The sequence below is a fragment of the Chiloscyllium punctatum genome, chromosome 11 (genome assembly GCF_047496795.1).
Source record: "Chiloscyllium punctatum isolate Juve2018m chromosome 11, sChiPun1.3, whole genome shotgun sequence".
NCBI classification, from domain to species: domain Eukaryota; kingdom Metazoa; phylum Chordata; class Chondrichthyes; order Orectolobiformes; family Hemiscylliidae; genus Chiloscyllium; species Chiloscyllium punctatum.
The window spans coordinates 10761029-10769776 of NC_092749.1; the positions used below are offsets into that span (position 1 = coordinate 10761029).

General features: G+C 44.1%; 1 pseudogene; it reads right to left on the minus strand.

The window, feature by feature from the left end:
• Positions 1–4979: 4979 nt before the first annotated feature.
• Positions 4980–8038, minus strand: LOC140482653 (myc target protein 1 homolog; annotated as a pseudogene).
• Positions 8039–8748: the final 710 nt, after the last annotated feature.

Genomic DNA, 8748 nt, shown 5'->3' on the forward strand with positions numbered 1-8748 from the left:
TCTCCTTCATGCTACGTCATACACACACACACAAAGCAGATTATTGATCATTATCACATTGGTATTCATGGACACTTGCTGCGTGAAAATTGGATCTGCATTCCCACCACCACAATTAAAAATTACTTTAAAGCATTTATGCAAATTAATAACTATATCATTTGTGATAGAAGTTATCCTGAGATGTTGAAAAATGCTATAGAAATGCAGGGTTTCTCTTAATAAATGCAGGTCCCTTTCAGGAGTACAGTGATTGTGCAGTTTACTGCTTGGCTGAGCATAAATGAGTGAGTTTGAACTGAGGTCTTTAAGACAACCAACTATTCTACATTCTGGCAACCATTCGTCCTCGATTGGTTGATGGACATGCAGCAAACTATCCATTTCAGATGTGTTTGTCTTCATATATTGCACCTTTTGTGTGTTACAAGTGCCCCACGTTAAATTGAGGGCTGCTCAGTTGGAACGGATGGCCAGTTCTGTCTAGTTGATTTTAACCTTTCTGTGGATCCTCTTGCAAGGATGCCTCCCTTGAAGGAGTTCTCCTCCTATCTTCACAAGAATCTCAGTGAGTCTCTCTCTCTCTCTCTCACTGCAACACCCAGGTCATCTCCTCTGCCCTGAAGCTCTTACTCTTTGCTACTTTCCCCCAACCTCCTCTTTGACCTATCACCTCCATCCCCACCCCCATTCACCTATTGTACACTTTGCTATCTTCTCCCCAACCCCACCCCCACATTTGTCTCTCCACCCTGAAGGCTGCTGCCTCTATTCCTGATGAAGGGGTTTTGCCTGAAACGTCAATTTTCCTGCTCCTTAGATGCTGCCTGACCTGCTATGCTTTTCCAGCACCACTCTGATCTGAACTCTGGTTTCCAGAATCTGCAGTCCTCACTTTTGCCTGGTCAGTTAATAATGCAGAGTGATGCCAAAACCATGGGTTCAATTCCCACCCAACCTTCTGCCTCACCTGCAGTGTGGTGACCCTCTCAGTAGTGTGATTGTGGTATCTTCACCTTTTCCATGTAGCCTTCAAATGTTGCAAGTCTTTTCCAAGGTTGTAATCACTGGTTCATGAAGGTTGTACATGTAAGCCCCTATGAGGTGTCACCATTTTTCTCCAAGCTTGATTAGTGATCGCCAGATGTGATGATGTCCAAAGTTTTCATATTGCACATGCAAACACCCTTGAAGCAGAACTTTGTGTGTTTGACCGAATGCTGGCTCGGACTGATTGCCTAGTTCCAGTTCCTTCCCCTTACCAGAGGTCCTTGGGTATGCAGCTGTCTTCCAGCTTGTGAATGGGCCTGAACTAACAAGGTTATCTCTGCTTGGTGAGTGTTAGCAAACTTGTAAGCTCTGTCCTGAGGACTGCCATATTTGTGATTTGCCCTGTCAGGATATACCCATTAGATGTTGCAGACAACAAAGATGGAAACTGAAAGCTGTAAATATCCAATTGCAGCAAGGTGCTGAGAGCCCAAACTTCATAAACCATCAGTTTCAATTCTAAAGAGTTAACATGATGTTATCCCATGCGCTTTGGTTTGAGTTGTCCAAAGGCTGAAGCTGCTTTCCCAATGTATGTCTCATATCTTGCACCAAGGAACAGACTGCATGTCATTGTAGTTTTGAAGTAGCAATATATGCTCATCACTTCCATTGGAGTGTTATTTGGTGTAATAAGGGTTAACGATGCAACATCTGTCCCATGAATGTTTAAACTTATGGAGAACAATTTTCAAAATGGGAAAGACAGCCTCTGAGTATTTGCCGTTGAGTTTTCATGTGGCTGGTGTGGCATCATCAGTGTAGACGAGATCTTTGATCAGTGTAACATGATTTTGTCTTTGCTTTCAGTCTTAAAAGACCATAGAGGTTGTCCTCTGACCTGTCATGCAAGTGGACTCCTTCATCTGAGGGGCAGAAAAAGTCAGGTGTTGGGAGAAGAAAGTGATGGACCGCAGGCATGCATCGCTCCATTCTTCACTCTGACACTATTGGAAGTGGAACGATCTAACTGTATATTATGTCATGGAGAGCACGGATGGGACCGAGGTGTTTTGGTGAACAGTCAATTTTTCCCAAAATCATGCAGAGTCCCACCCTGTGGATAATGTCAAATTCCTTAGTGAGGTCTGTGAAAGTATGTAAAGACGTATATTCTGTTCCCTGCACTTGTCTTTTGGCTGGCACAGGGGAAAGATTATGTCCAGAGTAGATCTGTCAGTAGAAAAGTCGCACTGCTCCTGATCTGTTAAAGAGACTTGAGCAAATGCCTTGTCTGTGATGTTAAGGAGTGAGATCCAGCTGTGGTTGTTGCCGTCTTTGCAGTTGTCTTTGTTTGAGACAGTATGATGACTTGTGCATCATGCACCTCCTCGAGGGACGGTTGAGTTGTAATCCAATGTGATGCGAACAGCATCGTTTCAAATCCCATCACCAGCTGCAGTTACCATAAAGGATCCTCCTTCTCAACCTCTCCCATTACCTCAGGTATGATGGCCCTCAGGTTAAATCACCGCTTGTTTTCCCTCTCTAATGAGAGAGCAATTCTATGGTTTGGTAAGCCTCTGGTGACTTGACTTGACTCCAGTCTGCGAACAACTCTCCCATTATTTCAGCAGTTATAGATTAGTCAAGTGACATTCCAATTCTATTGGTGGCAACACATTCCTGAGACTTGCAATGTTCATCTCAAGAGTATTTAATGAGCAGAAATATACATTGTGTGTCCTGAGGGTGGGATAGATTCTTCATGAGCTTTAAAACTTTCCAGTTACTATCAATTTTTCTACAACACTCTGACATTCTATCATTCTCTCTAGATTCAGAGTTGGGTTTTGAGAGTTCATGCAGTGGGTAAAGGTATTTTTTCACAATACCCATTTCAAATTGTCGTAAGTTGAATACCGAGTAAAACTCCATCTGTATTACCATGCAGAATGTGCTCAGCCTTAGGCCTGTCATGGTTAAGATGTCACTCAAATGCTCCTTCTCTTGAATACTCTTAGGTCAGGTGTATTGTGGGATGATGATAGCACAGGAGGAGGCTGTTCGGTTCAGTATGCCAATACTAACTCATTCATAGAGCAATCTTGTCTTCAGGTACCCATTAATCGGGGCAGGACTTATATACTTAATGGTAGGATCCTGGGCAGTATTGCCAAACAAAGAGACCTATGGGTGCAGGTGCACAGTTCTTTGAAAGTGGAGTCGCAGGTGGTGTTTGGCACTTTTGCCTTTATTGGTCAGTACATTGAGTTTAAGAGTTGGGATGCATGTTGCGTCTATGCAGGACATTGGTTAGGCCATTTTTGGAATATTGCATTCAGTTCTGGTCTCCCTGCTATAGGAAAGATGATGTTAAACTCAAAAAGGTGCAGAAAGTATTTACAAGGATGCAGCCAGAGTTGGAGGGTTTGAGCTATTAGGGAGAGGCTGAATAGGCTGGGGCTATTTTCCCTGGAGTGTCAGAGGCTGAGGAGTGACCTCATAAACGTTTATGAAATCATGAGGGGCATGGATAAGGTGAATAGCCATGGTCTTTTTTGCAGGATGGGGGAGTCCAAAGCTTGAAGGTATAGCTTTAAGGTGAGATGGGAAGATTTAAAAGGAATGCAAGGGGCACTTTTTTCTTGCAGCGGGTGGTGCATGTATGGAACAAGTGGAGGCTGGTACAGTTACAACATTTAAAAGACATCTGGATGAATAGGAAGGGTTGAGAGAGACATGGGCCAAATGTTGGCAAATAGGACTAGATCAATGTAGGACATCTGGTCGGCATGGACAAGTTGGACTGAAGTGTCTGTTTCCGTGCTGTACAGCTCTGTGATTCTACTTCATTCAGAGTCAGATGCAAAGTAGGCTGCCAAACAACATGCTTTAAATTCAACGTTTAGAAAGAAGCTCTTCATTGCAGTAATGAAATCATTTCTTCTTTTTTCCTAATCATGGTTGCATGTTGAGAGCAATATGAGAGGATTAGGCTCCAAACTCAGGTTGGTTGGAAGTGAGATGGAATCCACTCTCAGAATCTTACAGCCAGCAGAGGGAGACTTTTATTCAGTGGATTTTGATTCAGGTTACTTTTAGTCATGACATCATCCATAGTGCCAATCGATGTTTTTTTGGACACTCAGTATTTAGTGTGATATTCTGTGCAGTACTGAGTAATGTTTATTCTAAGCTGCATGGGTTCACAGCTTCACAGAGCTCAGAAATGTACCAGGCAATGTAATCACCAGACTGTGTGTAAGGAATAAAATTAGAAGGAGCACTGGTATTGAAGGAGTGCTACTCTGCAAGAGGGATGTTGTTCAGATGAAAATATGAGCTGGGCACAAAGGATCCTGTGGCAATATAGGAAGAAGAGCAGCGAATCTCTCCATAACATCCTGCTCAATATTTTTGCCTTAGTCAGCAAACAAGATTCTTTGATCATTATTTTATTGTTGTTTGTGGGAACTTGCTGTGTGTAGATTAGCTGCTGTGTTTTTCACAATATAGTATTAACTACACTTTGAGAAACACACTTCATTTAATGTTGGATACTTTGGCTCATATGGAGATAGAGGCAGATGCTCTATGAATGTGTGCTTTTCTTGTCACTGCAACTATTAGAATCACTTAATTTTTACAATACTTGGCACAGATTTATTGAATGGTTACAGTATAGAAGGAGGTCATTCAGCCCAATGAGTCTCGACTGGTTCTCTGCAAAAGCAACTTGGATGGTTCCACTTCTCTGCCCTTTGCCCCTAGCCCTGTAAATATTGTCTCTTTGACCAACTCCTCTTTTGAAAGTTTAGGTTCTGAAAGCCTCAGTCATCCTTTCAAACTGTGCATCCCTGATCACTTCATCGGAAAAACTTTCTTTGTATTGTCAATGTTGCTTTTGCCAATCATCTGTGCACTTCTGATTCTTGAACCTTCATGAAGTGGGAACAGTTTTTCTCTGTATGCCCTGCCTCGAGGACTTCAATGTTGCATTGTGTGCTTTTGCACAGTTTGTAAAGCCACCAACCAACCAATTAAATTACAAACATTGAGAAACCATCGAGCCTCAAATGTTGAGGGCGGAACATCATGGTAGAGACTCTTTACTGGGTTCCACCACAAAATCGTATGCAGGAGGTGGGGTCTGGGAGAGTGACAATCGTAGTATCGGGCCTCTGACCCGTGCTGCTCCTGGTAGCCCAGGCTGCAGTTGAGTGTGGATGAGGTGTCAGTGCCTAGCAAGCCAGAGGAGGACTGCATTCTGTCCAGCCCGTCTGCCAAGGGCATTTCAGCAAAAGGATGGAAATTGGAGGCTCGGAAAGTGGACTTCCTCCCGGAGGTGTCAGCCTGGTCTTGGGAGGCTTGCTGTTGGAAGGCCAGTGTATTGGCTAAGGCTAGGTTATTATCACCGTGCCTGTCGTAGCTGTTGCTGTGGTAGAAGCCGGTCCTGGTCAGCATGACGTTGTGGGATGAGGATCGGTTGCGCTGGCTGGTGGATGGGGTGATGGAAGCGCTGGCCTGCTTCCTGCGGGCCAGGCAGGTGAAGGCAATCCAGAAGAATGCCCCGATGACAATCCCGATCACGACAGACAATGAGAAGGACAGGATGACACCTTCTAAATGAGAGATAGAGAAGCATAATGAGTGAGAATGACAATTCCAAGGCACATTTCATGACCTCAGAAAATCCCAAAGAGCCTTATGGATAATTAAGTCACTTTAATTCGGCATAGTCAGGATGTCTTCCCCTGAGTGCAGTGGACACAGGGATATTGAGTAAGATTGAGCAAGAGATAGATTTTTAATTGGGAATAGGTTGAAGGGTTACGGAGAGTAGGCAGGAGAGTGGAGTTGATGCCGATTAAAGATCAGCTATTATTGTATTAAATGATGGAGCAGACTCGATGGGCTAAATGGCCTGCTTTTCCTCCGAGTTCTTCTGTTCTTGCCTTGGAGGAGACATGTGTCACTGTTGCAAGAGAAACAACATTGACTTTGAGGTAATGTGGCATTCTCGTCAAGGCCCCAGAAGAATGGAAGTCCCACCCCTGAGAGATGGCAGCCAATCAGAGGATGAACAGCAGCGCCACTACTCATGGTGGCCACTGCCAGTATTGCACTGGGGCAAACCCAGAAGATCAACCATGAATCCTTCAGAACAGGTAAGCACAGTGGGATATGGATTCCAAGGGAGAGGAACACCAGCCTTGTGAGAGACAGGAGGGGGAGCAGGAAGGGAGCTCAGAAAATGGGCAAGGGTTGGCTTCTTGTCAGCTCATCCCACCCTTTTCCCATCTCCCCATCCCCTCAGTTTACATTGCCAGGGCTCTCATTTAGGCTCAAAATTATGGATGGTGGAGGAATATTAGCCTTTGAATGAAGGACCTGCATTCCATCACCCCCGCATTCAGAAGGACAAACTCAATGGAGTTTGCTTAGTGTATTTCCCAACTGTTAAGTCTACCATTCATTACCAGTTAACTAGCTGTGGCGATAGGCTAAAGTCCATGAACTATTCGTCAGAATCGCTAAAGGGCCTCAATTGGCCCCTGAGCAGGAAGACTGACCAAATCCTTTCCATCCTGGACTTAATCGGGGGAAGCAGGGAGACAGGGATTTTCACCCACACCTACATGCCCCAATCACTTGAGTCCCCCTCTTTCAGGTATTCACCATTGTAATGTAGGAAACGTAGCAACTGATCTGCTCAGAGCAAGCTCCACAAACAAGTGATGAGGCAATCTGTTATTTTTATTGATGGTGATTGAAGGACAGATATTGTCCAAGGTACAAGGGAGAATTGCCTTGCTCTACCTCTTTGAATTGTGCTCTGGGGTCTTTAACTTTCATGAGAAGGTACAATATCTCATTGAAAAGCCAGTATTCCTGATAATGTAGCATTCCTTCAATACTGGTCTGTGCCAACCTAGCTGGTTAAATCTTTGAAGTGGAAGGTGAACCCATGACCTTTCGGCTCATAGCAAGCGTGCTGCTGATTGACATCCAATATGAGTCATTCAACCACATGTCGTTGAAGGCAATATCAAGATTTGAATGCGAGACACAAGAACAAACTTGTAGTTATGCGGTCTTCTATATACGCAAAGGTTCATCACAGACAAGGTAAAAAAATTACTTTTGATGCAGACTCACTGTTTTGGAGACCGCTGAAGGAAGCAAATTAATCCAAAACCCTCTGACTCCGAGATGAGAGTGCAATGACTGAGTGAAGACAATATTAAAATTAGAGGGTTACTAAATCCTGAAGAGAGAGTGGGCTTCACAACAAAAGTTAGTTCCTCTTTCACAACTTGCTGTGATTTTGTTTTTATTCTCTTGTGGGACATGGGTGTCACTGACAGGTCAGTATTTATTGCCCATGTCTAGTTGCCCTTGAGAATGTCGTGGTGAGCAACCTCCTTGAATCATTTCAAATCATGTGCTTTATACAGACCCATAATGCCCTTAGGAGGGAATTCCAGGATTTTGAGGGAACGGGGATTATATTTCCAAGTCAGGATGGTGTGTGGCTCGGAGAGAAACTTGGTGTTCCCATCTACTTGCTGGCCTTGTCCTTCTAGATGAAAGTATTCATGGGTTTGGAAAGCACTTTTTAAGGATCTTGCTTGTAAATTTCCGCAGTGTACAGTACACACTGTTGCTGCTGAGCTAATGTTCTTGTTGGAAATCTGAAATAACTTGCTGGAAAAGCCCAAAAACAAAATTCAGCAGTTTTCCCATTCCTTAATATAACTGCAGCATCTCAACTCCATGTACACTGACTCTGTATCCTTTTTTCACCCAAAGATCAGCTGTCTGGAGATAAAACACAGGCTAAAGCCTTCAAGTGGATGATTTGTATCAGAATGTCATTGTCCTGAAGTAGTCTGTCAATTTTTTGGAGAGAGATTCTGTTCCCAAAATGCCATGGGATAATGAATAATGAATAAACATTTTCTTTTAGATGATATTCCCCACAGTATGGAAACAGGCCCTTTGGCCTAACAAGTCCACACCAACCATCCAAACAGCAACCCATTCTCGAACCCCACATTTAAACCTGATTAATGCATCCAATATGGCCAATTCACCTGCCTATCTTTGGATTGTGGAAGGGAACCTGAGTACCCAGAGGAAACCCATGCAGACACAGGGAGAATGTGCAAACTCCATACAGACAATCACCTGAGGTGGGAATTGAACCCAGGTGCCTGCTGCTGTGAGGTAGCAGTGCTAACCACTCAGCCACCATACCACTCTGGACGACCTACAAGATAGAACATAGAACAATACAGCACAGAACAGGCCCTTCGGCCCACGATGTTGTGCCGAACTTCTATCCTAGATTAAGCACCCATCCATGTACCTATCCAAATGCCGCTTAAAGGTCGCCAATGAATCTGACTCTACCACTCCCACGGGCAGCGCATTCCATGCCCCCACCACTCTCTGGGTAAAGAACCCACCCCTGACATCTCCCCTATACCTTCCACCCTTCACCTTAAATTTATGTCCCCTTGTAACACTCTGTTGTACCCGGGGAAAAAGTTTCTGACTGTCTACTCTATCTATTCCTCTGATCATCTTATAAACCTCTATCAAGTCACCCCTCATCCTTCGCCCTTCCAACGAGAAAAGGCCAAGAACTCTCAACCTATCCTCGTACGACCTACTCTCCATTCCAGGCAACATCCTGGTAAATCTTCTCTGCACCCTCTCTAAAGCTTCCACATCTTTCCTAAAGTGAGG